The sequence below is a fragment of the Herpailurus yagouaroundi genome, unplaced genomic scaffold, assembly GCF_014898765.1.
Source record: "Herpailurus yagouaroundi ecotype Mexico unplaced genomic scaffold, PumYag 355, whole genome shotgun sequence".
NCBI lineage: Eukaryota > Metazoa > Chordata > Mammalia > Carnivora > Felidae > Herpailurus > Herpailurus yagouaroundi.
In genome coordinates this window covers 2876315-2889524 of record NW_024412572.1, presented here as the reverse complement: position 1 = coordinate 2889524, position 13210 = coordinate 2876315, and the positions used below count along the sequence as shown (strand labels likewise).

General features: G+C 45.5%; 1 pseudogene; it reads left to right on the top strand.

Moving 5' to 3' along the window:
• The first annotated feature begins 9379 nt into the window (after positions 1-9379).
• Positions 9380-11115, top strand: LOC121021942 (60S ribosomal protein L29-like; annotated as a pseudogene).
• The last annotated feature ends 2095 nt before the right edge of the window (positions 11116-13210 follow it).

Genomic DNA, 13210 nt, shown 5'->3' with positions numbered 1-13210 from the left:
AGCTGTCAGCACAGAGTCTGACGTGGGGCTTGAACTCATGAACCATGAGATCATGACCAGAGCCAAAGTTGGACACTTAACTGACTGAGCCACCCAGGTGCCCTTCCTTTTGTTTCTTCTTAAGAAGAGAAACGATTTAAGTCTGGGAAGTGAACATCATATACATGCTTACCTGGGACCAGGAATAGAATATTGATGGTTCTGGGTGACAGTGGGGAGAAGCTCAGGATCAGCTGTGGTTGGGATGGGGAAGTGAGAGAGCATTAGAGTGAAGCTGTCATGATCGGCCAAGGCTGGCCCTGTACAGAAGCAAGCAGACCCTCTTCTGGGTCCAGAGGGCCTGCAGCATCTAAGGACATGGAGCCCTAGCACACTCACCGCACCCCCATTACTCTCTCACCCACTCGTGTGCTTTATATCCCTTCTCCTTATGATCCACTCTGATTCATTACCAATGTTATGCCTTTTGGTGGGGCGGGGGGGGTGTGGCGGGGATGACTCAAATGTTTTTTGGAAAGCTGCATAATGCAAATAGTGTCTTAAATTATGAAGCTGTATTAACTTTTTTGTAATCAAGGATCTGGCAAAAAATCAAAGATTATAGAATCTCCTTCAGTGACAGGCCAGGATCTCCCATGAGTAGGTCTGTAGGAGAGCAAGTCGGGTGAACACACGATCTCTCTAGGTTATTGTGAGTCCAAAGGGAAAAGAGAGTGGGAAGGAGCAGGAGATTGGCACATGAAGGAAACAGAGAGAGTCAGAATACCTTAAGGAACAAATTCAATCATTTCAACTCTGTAGATCTCCAACTCTGTAGATCTCCGTGTAAATCCAGTTGTATGTCCTTGGCTCTAGAATGGAGTCCCAGAAAATGTTATTCAGGGATTATCTGACTGATTTCCTTACAGGATAGTAGAGCTAAGAAAGCACCAGCTGCTCTAATAAGTAAATCCCAACATGTCAGTAGCTTGACACAATAAGGTGTACTTCTGCCTCCCATAACAGTCCAGTGTAAGTGTCCTGATTAGAAAGATTCCAGCTCAGGGACTCAGACTCCTTCTGTTTGTGGCTCTGCATCCAACATGTGGGTGGAGATAGCAGTGGAGAAGGCACACTCTCTCTTGTAAAAGACTTTCAGGTCATTCACATTCATCCACTAGTGAGAATTGGTTATCTAGCCACACCAGAATGCAATAGGAAACATGGACATCTGGTCTATTGTGGCCATCTCTGGGACAAACTCATAGCTTTTGTCTGATTTATGCAGATCCACTTTATTATGTCAAATGTCCTTTTCTCTATTCTATGTTTTAGTATCAGGGCCCAGATCATGTCTGATTCTTTTCTGAGCCACCAGCCCCCAGCATACTGGAGGAACTCTGTAACTGATGATTGATTGATTGCTTTTAGCCCCTTCTAGAGTTTTACAAAGGACCAAGCCCTAATTCTTATTTTGTTTGTTGTCTACCTACACCTCCTACTTCCTGGACAACCATAACCTCCCCACCCCTTTTTCTATCTGTAGAAAAACAATCATTCTCCTTGACTCAGTTCAAATGGTGCCTCAACAGCTAATCCTTCCCTGTCTACCAAAAGTTTTTTGTTCACAAATTTAGCACTTGACACTGCTTCTTGGGAATGTTGTGCTCTCAAGTGCATCTAACAAATTGCCCTTCTAAATTCTAGTATTTCCATGCCTCTGAATCCCTCTTAACACTTTGTTCTGAAATAGGCAAGGTGAAAATTCTCAGTGTAAGCTTGCCAACTAGTGGGTCAACAAGATGAGATTCTCACACTCCCCCAAAATATCCCCTGGACCAACTGCCTTGTACCTGCCTGTATCAGCACATAACTCAATAAAAGCTGAACTCTTTTACACAGTCAGGCAGTGCAGACAGCAATATTAGAATGCAGCTTCACCTCTACCTCACTCCCCTTATCTCCTCCTTGTCATCACAAGTGAAACTCACCAAAAAAAATATGAGCAGAAAATTTGGAAGAAAGGAATATATGATCCCTGTGGCATGAGCTTAAGTGTGTGTAAGTGTTGTGGTAGGGAAAAAGGCAGAATCCTAGGGAAAGTGCCTTCCACACCCAGTCTGCTGAGTGTCGGAGGGAACCAGCTGGCCCCAGGATCAGTTGTCTCTGAGGTTGGGGAGAAGGCAAAGAGCACACATCAGATCCTCTCCCCAGGGGTCTTCTTATCTAGGCAAGGTTGGGTCGTATAGTTTCCTAGCTAAAACCATGAGGCAATGGGCTATGGGAGAGAAAACATTGGATATGGTGGTCAAGGAGGCCAGCTCTCTACTTACTGTAATGAGGTAGGCCCTTATACTTCATCTGTGAAATGGACATGATAACTTTCTGCCACCATCAGATCCACAGAGGCATGGAAAGGCAGCTTCCATGATCCAGAGATCAAACTTGCCAACAAAGGGCTTTACACTAAGTGTAACCAATAAGTATATTCCAAACAAATATCCCAGAGTATTATAATCAACTCTCCCAAGACCTCAGCATCCTGGAGCCACAGATTACAAACACTGAAAGGAACTTGTAAAGTTGGGCTAACCACCTTCTTCTAGAACCACCTTCTCATTTTCTAGATGACCTATGTTTCATTCCTAAACACTCAGATCAATTGCTGGGAACTGACTAAGCCCTGGACAATAAGCTGTAAACCTAAGTTATAGAGTGGGGCTTCCAGAAAGCTCCTAAGAAAAGTAAGCCCCTTTAATCCTTTTTACTTAGGATACAATGATGGCTGGAGCAGAGGCCATTGCAGCTCTGAGATGACCTTGAGGAGAGAAGCCTGCATGAGTCCTCTGGATCCTGCAAAGGAAGCCTTGTGTTTGTTCTGGCCATCTGCCAGCCATGCCCCTCCCCTTGCAACAAGGAATGCCCCCTTCTGGACCACTTTGCTAATATTCAAGACCCCAGAATTTTCAGACTAAATCATCCCAAGCCCACTCCCAGGGCAACGTGTCCTCTTCTGTGGGTCTGTCCTCCCAAGCATGGAATATGTCACCAGTGTTGGCACCCCTAAGTGTCTGGATGCATGGTGGTCAAGAAGGCCTCTCTGAGGAAGTAATGATTGAACAGTGACTTGAATAAAGTAAGGGGACAAGGAGTGTGAGAACCTCAGGCACAGGAACCTCAAGTACAGAGGCTTTAGGTGAGAAAAGACTCATGTGTTTCATGAAGCTGTGGGACCTGACTCTCTGGAAAGTGGCACCACAACGTTCACCTCAGAACCTATGAAAGCCAGTCTGTGCCACCAGGGTGTACCTCATGGCAGCTGTGTAATTCCATCTCCTAAAAACAATTTGAGTCAGGTAAATTCTGAATTTAAGTTCTACATAAATTAGTCTTTTGCCCCCTCTCAAATGTCCTGTACACCATTCTCACATTTACCAAGGCTGTAATGACACCAGCTTGTGGTTGGCCACCTCTGGCCATGGGCAATATGGTACCAGAAGGCTGGTCTGTATTATCTGTTCCAGTTGCCATTCTCATTCCTGGAACATGGTTTCCTTTCATCTTAGGATAATTTCTTCCAGGCCCTGGGCTCGTTTGCCCATTTGGTCTTTGACATACCCGTCTGGGATGAGTTTGATATGGTTCCTGGCCTGGAGGCAGGGGGATGAAGGAGGTGACCTCCAGAGGAATCCACAAGCCACAGGAATTATCAGTGTGTGTCTGAGTCATGTCACCACCAACTAGGCCAGAGTTTGGCCCATTTTAGCATTTGAGAGTTCTTTCTCAGCAGGAGGGAGAGAAGGGAAGGAAATGAATTAAGTGTAGGCAGGGAGAATTGTGTGAGCGCTGTCCTCTCCTGCAAAAGATTTATTGCATGGAGAAGATAGCAGGTGTTCATTAAACTAGGTTTCTTTGTGTTTGAATCTATTATCTGGTGTTGAGAAAACACAAGTTGCTTTCAATGCAAATGCATCTTAGCCACTCAAGTCGCCCTTGGAAAGGATGCCAACTGACTCAGAGTACATTCACCAGGATATAATAAAGGCAGAGACTCTTCAGGGCTTTGGGGATGTGATGCAGGGCCAGCTGTGATTAATACATGTCCTGAGATTGGATTAGAAATGATAATTAACTCTTCCTTTAGGAAGAGACTAGGATTTGGGGAGCACAGGAGGGACACGAAGAATTGGAGACATAAAAAACCTTGCCTTCGCTACAGTCTCTTCAGGAAATCTGGAAGGTCCAATGTTTCTTGATAAGATTTCCGCAGAGAAGCCAACTTGATAGACGCCAAAGGTTTTCCCGTCTTGGATTTCACTTACGTTCTGGAGCCAAGGCAAAGGTAGGCAGCTACCCGCTTGTTTCCTTTGGAATGAACTCAGGCAAATTCCTCAGGGTTTGTTTATGTTGGCTGTCTGCAGGGACTTAAGAGCCTAGAGGCAAGAGAGGGCAACCTCCACTCAGAGTATCTGAGCAAATTCCAGTGATCTTAAGCTTCTGGAAGGGAGTTTCTGGGTGGGGTGGGGTGGGGCGGGGTGGGGTGGAGGGCAAATGGAAAGTGAGGAGACTTCCAGGACTAGACACCCAGGAATTGGTACTTCTTTGCAGAGATATTCAAACATTTTATACTTGGAACAGTCTGGACAACTACAGAGTGCTGAGGTCCCTTGGCGTGACAAGCATCACTCCTTTATTTACTTCCAGGATCATAGGGAGGACCAGAAGGCCTCCAGGGAGTAGCTGAGGTGGCCTGGAGGTACCCTTGGGGGACTTTGGGTCAGGAGCAGGCAGTGGCTATTTATAATCTCGTAGAAAATTATATGAATATTTTAGTCCTCAGTCTGGACTTGCTTGTGTGTCAGTGAAGTATGGGCTCTGCTCCTCTGCAATGTGGCTGTGGAGAGTGCAGCAATGAGACATGGAAAGGGGAGGGAAGTGGTGGGTTATTGTTGCTTTCCAATGAAATCCTCCTTGCTGACCACCTTCTAAATACCTACTCCAGTCCCACATTGCTTCTTACCTGCCACCCTCCTTCCTTACAGCAACCAACCTTCACTGAGTGCAGACTATGTGTCCAGAGACTGTGCAAGGCTTTGGATCCTAGAGAGATTAACATGTGCCCTTTTTCCTTCAGGGAAGTCAAGCCCACGGGTGGGTTGTACCTAGCCTAACACCAGGCCCACTGCTGCACAAGCACATTTGTAGTGGTTTTGTGACAGAAGAGTGAGGAGTTGGGGACTGGAGAGAGGTCTGTCTGAAAAACAGTGTAGAGAAAAAGCTGACCCTTTGGTGTGTGCACCCTTGAATGGGAACCAAAGGTCAGGTGTAAAACCATGGGTTTTCTGGCAGCACACCAGAAATGAGCATTCCAGATGTAGCAAAAGCCTAGGAAAGGAACATGGGAATATATAAGAGACCACAACAGATTGGTTTGGCCAAAGTAGAAAGTTTATATAATTAAATAAAGGGCGGGGGGTGGGGGGAAGGCTGGAGAAAAAAACTAATGGCAGCATGGCAGAAGAAATAGCATAGTCTTTAAGAGACACCTGGGTTTCAGGGCACCTGGGTGGCTCAGCCAGTTGAGTTCTGCTCAGGTCATGATCTCACAGTTAGTGAGTTCAACCCACATTGGGCTCGCTGCTGTCAGCATGGAGCCCGCTTTGGATCTTCTGTCCCTTTCTCTCTCTTCCCCTCCCTTGCTCATGCTCTCTCTCTCTTTCAAAAATAAACAAACATTAAAAAAAAAAAAAAAAAAAGACCTGGGTTTTACTTGTGGCTCATGAATGTATTAGCTAGGTGTCCTTAAGTTAATTAGAGAGTGTCTTAGAACACCAGGTTTTTTATCCATTAATGGGATCGTTGTTATGGATCTTTGTGAGGATTACAAATAATGACTCCAATGTGCCCGGTCCAAAATAGTCTTAATGAGTGGTTGTTCCATATGTGCATATCCATCCCCCTCACTTTCCCTAAACCCCTTCGGATCCCAGACCCACCATGTGTACGTAATCCCCCTTGCAGAGTAAAGGAGGTAATTGTAAAGTGTTTGTGGAGGGAGGTGGTGGAATGGTAAGCCTGGGCCAGGTGGCCATGACCATGGTGGGCCAGGTTTCCTGACCTGTCCTAAGAAGTGTCATGGAAGGGCATGACCAGGGATGAGGGATGAGGTTGATGTAAGCTTGCAGGAGGATCCCTGGGCATGAGAACTGAGGGAAGGGCAGAGAGCTCAGTCTGGTGAGAATGGCATAGGCGAAGAGAAAGGTCAGGCCCTGTCTGGGCACCCCATAGAATCATGGGGCATGTGGAGGGTCAGGCAGCTGGGAGCCACAGCCTGTCTGACCATTGCTCCTGCTCAAACAGTACAGATCACGTAACTTGAGGAGTCCAGTTAGATACTCGGTGAAGATTTGCAGCCTCTGTTGTTGTAGTAGTTGAATGAATTGATAATCCTCGTGTTGTCCATTACCTGACACCCCCCTGCATGTACTTTCTCACCCCTCTCACCCTCCCTACTTTAATCCCCTAGTGTATATAATAACAGCTTCAAATCTCTCTTCAAAGTGGGTAATCTATAAAGAAATAGAAATATCTTCCCTTTTTAAAAATCTCTTTACCAGTGAGACATGCTTTTAACTGATCCCTTGCTTTCCAAATGGCATGCCACTGCCCACATGCCTCCCCTATAAGGGGCAGAGAAATGGCTACATAATATCTTTCCACTATAAACTCTGATGTGAGTGAGCACTCTTCAATGTGCATCTGATTCTTCATTTCTGACCTTACTGAAAATAGATTCAAGAGTGCAGATTTGCACTGATAGATGGTAGACACTTTTCAGAAAGCCCATTCTTCGTTGCCAGTTCTCTGAAGGTCCTTTGGGATTTTCTGATTTCGTGATCCTGGAAAATAATTGCCTCCATGTGGCATCCTGAACAGGAGATAGTGTAACGAGAGTCACCATGTTGGATTCTAGACGTGCCGTGATGCTATGAAGTAATCATCCAAAGATCAGTAGAAAAGCCAGTTTTCTTCTGAGGGGATTTCAGTCTTGATGATGAAGCATTTCAATCCAGAAGTCTACCCTGCTCCCACAATAAACTCTCTTTTCTTTGGTAGACGTTTATAAGGAACCACTCAAGGAAACCACAAAAACCATGAAAAATTAGTTTAGATTAATGCATTTTCTGAAAATCATGGCCTAGCGACTGAAGCTTATACTTGGGTATCACTTGATATGTTTCTAATGGAGTTGGTGCAATGTTTTCAGAAAACCACGACATACTTATTCGACGTCAAAGCAAGGCATTTGTTTTAAAAGCCAAGGCACATTAACAGGAGTGGGGAGTAAAGACAATAATTCTTTAGTGCATCCTGGCTAGTGACATTGCATTTGAGGTCTCCCTCAATAGTTTACTCATCTGGAAACCCAGCCTGGAATGGAGTTTAGCAAACGTGCTGATGTCAAGAATGCTAACCAGCCAGTGCCGGGTACTCTGCAGAGATCATCCCAGCACGCAAATACTCCATTTCCCGGCATCTGTGCCACCCTCTTGGAACCTGGACATTAGGTTTATTGTTGGCCACAATAGTCTCTACCAATGGGTTTTATACTGGGCATATATTTGTCTTAGCCATTGATGATGATGTTTTTCTTCTTAGAAATGTAGGTGTTTGTTACAATATCACTCCTTGATATAAATCTCATGATCTGCAGTCCTGAGAAGGATGCAGGGCAGGTATCATTTCTATGCTCCAGATGGAGAAAGAGCTCAGAGAAGTGGGAGTTCGCCCGACTGAGAGAGTGGGCTCTAGAACCAAGTCTGGCTCCAAAACAGAGTGCATTTTCCATTAGAGTACATTGTCTCAGCATCATATGAGTCTCTGTCCCCCAAAAGGCTTTACCCAAACACAGACAACTGAGAAATGTTCCTTCTTGCTTCTCACCAATGAGTGGTTTGGAGGGGTGGCAGGCTGCAATTCATTCCAGCTTGGCCACTTCCTCGCTTTGTACTCTCTAGCAGAGGCAACACTTCTTTGAGCCTTGAATTCTGCATCTGTGTGTGACAGAGTGCCAGAATCCCCTGCCATGACCCCACATACCATCTCTGCCAGGTAGGATTAGAGGCTCTAGATTCAGTGAAGGCTGACACAAAGATTTCCTTCTGTGTGACAAAGGATTCCACAGAGTGGAAGGAGACTAGAAGCTTCTGTAGCCTTAGAGAGGCAAACCCTTAGATTCAGCTTGGGCTAGAGGCAAGATTTTTCAACCCTCCAAGACCCCCAACTGAAAATCCCAAATTAGCATTTATCAGAGTGGATCAGTGTGGCAAGAAAGACCCCAGGGCCTTAGACGGGATGTCCCTGTGTGGAAGTGGTGTTCTCGGTGGTGAACTTGACTTAATGCAAAGATCCAGCTATTCCTGGGGAAGGGCCGAGCCTGGTACATATGTGATGAGGCTGAAAGCCCTTGGGGATCCAGCCCCCTGTGGCACAGTGAGGCCATACCTTGTAGCAAGTGTAGGCCATGACTTTGTTATGATCAGAAATCTGTTCAGCAAGGGTGCCCATGTTGAGTGGCAAATTCTCCAATGGTGCCCTTTGTGCACGTTAGCCAAAGAGGAGAGAATACACCTCTGTCATCCCTTTAAGGGGTCCCTGAAAGCCCCCTTGGGGTGGAGTATGCTCAGGGAACTTGGAGGAATCAAAGGTAAGTGGCCTCAGGAAGGAGATATCGATGGTCTCTCATTCCAGCTTTATCAAAAATTATGCGGGCACTCAAGTGATTAATGGGGAAAACAGAGACATGCAACTGAGTGTGGCAGTGTGACTCACCTGGTTAAGTGTAAGATGGGGAATAAAAACACTTTCCAGGAGGTTGTAAAGATTAAGCAAGGTGATGAGTGTACAGTTCTTATCACAACTGGCTCCTAGTGAGTGCTCCTCGGGTGGTGATTACCATTACTGTCACTACGAGTACTGTCACTATGATTATGTGACTCCACGGGCCTCAGGCAGAGCACCCGGGGCCAATGGACTTCTGAGGGAGGTGTCATGATGCCGAAGAAACACAGGCTGGAGTTTGAACCCCAGGATTAAAGCCCCCAGAGCTTCAGTTTCAGAGGCCAGTGATAAGAGGCAATTTTAGAGTGAGATTCCTTCCAAGGGAGCCCAGGATCTATGGAAAGACTTCTGAAATGTATGGAAAATTGTTTCATATCTTAGAGCTTATATATGAAAGAAACTTGAGAGAAGCGTTCCCAAATTTGGCAATAGTCTTAACATTCAGATTAAATCATCAATAAGCTGTGGAACTGAAAACAACTTTCTAGGTTCTTATTTTCTATTAGAAATAAAAAGCACGGTCCGAGGCGCTTTAAGGGCCATAGGCTTCCATGCAAATATGGCCAAGTCCCAGAACCACACCACTCACAACCAGTCACAAAAATGGCACAGGAATGGCATTAAGAAACCCCACTTACAAAGATATTAATCTCTTGATGGGTAGGCCCTGAGTTCTTGAGGAATGTGCACTTTGCCAGGAAGCACAAGAAGGGCCTGAAGAAGGTTCAGGACAACAATGCCAAGGCCAAGAGTGCATGTGTCAAGTCTATCAAGGCCCGCAACAAGACCAAAGAGGTCAAGCCCAAGATCCCAAAGGGAGGAACCACAAGTTTGCCTATATCGCTCATCCCATGCTGGGGAAACGTGGTCATGCCTGCATCGCCAAGGGTCTCAGGCTCTGTGGCCCAAAGTCTAAGGCCAAGGCTCAAACCAAGACAGCTCTGGCTCCAGCTCCTGCTGTGGCTCAGGCTCCCAAAGGTGCACAGGACCACCCCCACCTCCTCTGCCCCTCCACCACCAAAGTCTCCAGCATAGAGGCTTCTGTCTGCCAGCGTGAGGACAGAGGGACTGGCATGACCCCTTGGCTTCTATCTGCAAGAGTTGGTGTCCTTCTGTCCCATTGGTACAAATACACCTGTGTGTGGCAGGATCTGTCTAAAAAAAAAAAAAAAAAAAGCAAAAGCAAATGTCGACTGACTTTGCTAGGGGAAAGAGTGAATTACCTTTCTCTTTCCTAATTGAAAACCTTGTTATGAAAAGCAATCAAAAAGTACATGACTAAAGATGTTGAGGGAGCAGTACTGTAATATAAAGGCAAGCAAGTCAGTTCATTAATAAAAAAATAAAACCATTTGTCATAGATTTTGTCATGTTTCTGGTTTAGACTAAAATTTGTATTTTGGAACTTTTCTTTTCATGCTAAATATTCACTTTTGTACCTGATTTTATTTTATAATTTTGAGTATGTTTTCTTGAAGAGGATCCCTAAAATTGTAGAAGCTTCTGGGCCCACAAAACCAGGATCTGCCCATGTTAATCACACTACTTTTAACATAACGATATTGAAAAGTGCTCTACATATGCTCCACATCTACGCAGAGAGGAGCTTCAGGGAGCTTTCTGGAAGGAGGTGGAACCATTGAGAAGACAGATAAAGAAGGAAAACCTTGCTCTGTGAAAAGATACTGAGCGATCAAAAGAGACAGGTGGAGTACAGTGAAGTCAGAGGTGAGGCAGTTGAGAAAATTTAAAGGGTTAAGGCAGACACTGAGAAAAGTTTCTGAGTGTAGTAGGAATGAGGCCCATAGAAAAGGGTGGAAGAGGCCTATTTTAGGGGCCTCATCTGTTTCTCAACTAGCAGCTTCACTCAGACCAAGCAGATGTGGTTCTTGATAGAAGTTGACACATGCTCTCTGAAGAATTAGATGCAGGCCAACCAGAGTCCATCATGCTGGGAGAAAACTAGGAGCAGGTTATTATGTGGGATCCTTGTCAAAAGTCTGCCTTCTTCCCTTAGGGCCTATGGCTTCATTCCCCTAATTGAGGAAGACATCTTGGCTTGGAAGCCTCAGTCCTCAGCTCCTTACTCTGTTAGACAGACAGGAAGTGAGACAAAGGTAGGGCAATAAAACATGAAGGTTCCTGAACTCATATGTAGAGCTGTCTTTTTGAATTCCCATCTGGCTTTCACCTTGCACTTCCTTTCTGCAGATAAAGCTGCATTTGCCATGGGAAGTGCAGAAGAATAAGTGGGTTCCACTGCCTTTGAGTCCTGGTGAGGCATCTATCTTCTAGCCTGGTTTGGAAGGGGTCTGGTTCTTGGGGCACTGCCATTTCCTGCTGTACAGAACAGGGAAGGGGAGCAAGAGGTTAGCCAGATGTGTAAATAGGGCTGCATTCTGAAGAAACATCTGCTCTGTCTTCCAGAACTTGCGGCTAAGCCTTCAAGGGTGGGTTCTGCTCTCTGGTGCCCTCTGCTGTGGCTGAGCAGAACAGATACTACTGTGGGTTGGGACAAGAGTAGAAATTCCAGGCAACTCCTCCCTGGGCTGAATTGGGTTAGGTTATCCAAGACACAGATGGCCACGGCTTGGGTTGTGAAAGGTGAGTAGAATGGTAACGCGGAAGATAAGACTGACTATGCTCTTCGTGTTTGCCGTACCATGGTGATCCTGTAGAACTGTACATGTCAACACATGGATGTGAAAGGATGTTAGTGCTTGTCCAGTCCAACCTCTTCATTTACTAGCAAGGAGCATATCTTGGAAAATACATGCAGCAGGTAAAGGTCGGGCCATCAGTAGAACAGGAAATTCAGAAGAGTAGGGTATGGGGGGATGAGGAGAAATCTTCACCTCTTCCTGATTATCCATGAAGGATCATACAAGTGAGAGCTTGGAAACTGCTAGAATAATATGTTTGAGATTATAGGTGGGTTGCTTCTGAGGGGAGGAGGCAAAAAATAACATGGTACTCCAGGAAGGGCATGCTTCTGAAATATGGAGGATCAGGACTAGGAGAAACATGCTGAGAAAAAGAAGATGGTGGCCATGAAGATAAAACACTGGAAAGGTGATCCAAACCTTCAGTGTTTCCTTAAAGTAATCAAAACAGTTGGAATGGCTACACTAGACTCTGTTCGTGTACTAGAAGAGTACTTTCCAGAGCCGAGAAAGAAGTGATATGCAGACTGAATGTGGCCACAATATTTCAGGCCTGTTAAATAATGAAACCCGCATCAAGGCACATTCCAGTGAAATTTTTGAATTCCAAGAATACGTTTTAAAACCCTATTTGCACGAAGGCAGGAGGAAAAAAGAAAAGTACAAAGGAATATCGATCAGGCTTATGCCAGAGGTTTTCCCTCTGAAACCCTGGAAGACCATGAATTAATTGCCACAGCCATGTTTTGAAAGAAAGGATGGTGACCCAAGAAAGGTAAATCCAGTCAAATCACCATTCCAACAAAAGCAAATGCTCCATGTCTTTGGTCAGGTCCCCTGAGATGGGAACTGCATACCTGACCTGCAGGAGGTTGACTGGGAAGTGTGTTCCAGAAGCACACCTGCCGAAGTGGTGGGCAGGGGGAGGGGTGAGGTAAGCAGACCAGGGCAGCCAGAAGAGCTGAGCTGCAATACATTTTGGCCAATTCCATATGGAGCTCTGGAGCTGAGGAAGCCCTTTAGAATTATCTCGAATTGAGCCAAGGGGGGGCCTCCTCCACCTACAGAGATGAGAGGCTGCCCCCAGCAGATAAGTGGCCCTGGTCCAGGCAGCCTCCTTTCACTTAGAGCAGTTCTGAGAGGGGCTTCAAACTGTGACCATCAGAAGCTAGGGAGTGAGCACCTCAATCCTGAAGGGATCTGGGTAGAATCTTTAACACCACATTGTTTAAAAAAAACATATTACCTGAAGGTATACTCTGGACACCTAAGGGAAGACTGTGACAATATAAAAAGACAGGAGCATTTTCCTAATTTATTTTTAACCTCAAACCCTGTTTGGCTACATATTTCAAACAACCATGGGGCACACTGGTCCCTGAGTTTTCCCAACTCATTCTTGTCCTTACTTCTAGAATGCCTTCCACAGCCAGGTGGAATCTCCTACCACAATTTATGTCTGCTTAGAAAAGCACCTGGTAAGTTTCTCTCCCGTGTTTCTTAACAAGGACTCATCTGTTTACAAGGTTAGAACGTTATTTTGGGTGCATTAGCAAACCCAAAGGCTTTCATTTGCCTGGAAGAAAAGCAAAGTTCCATATGGCAAAACAACAGCCATTTTATTGAGGAGTTAATGATGATTTTCTGCATCTTTAAAATCCTTGCCGAGAATAGCAACTTTCCCCCACCCCCAAGCAGGATTGTCCTAGACAGGGCTGCTCTGGAGA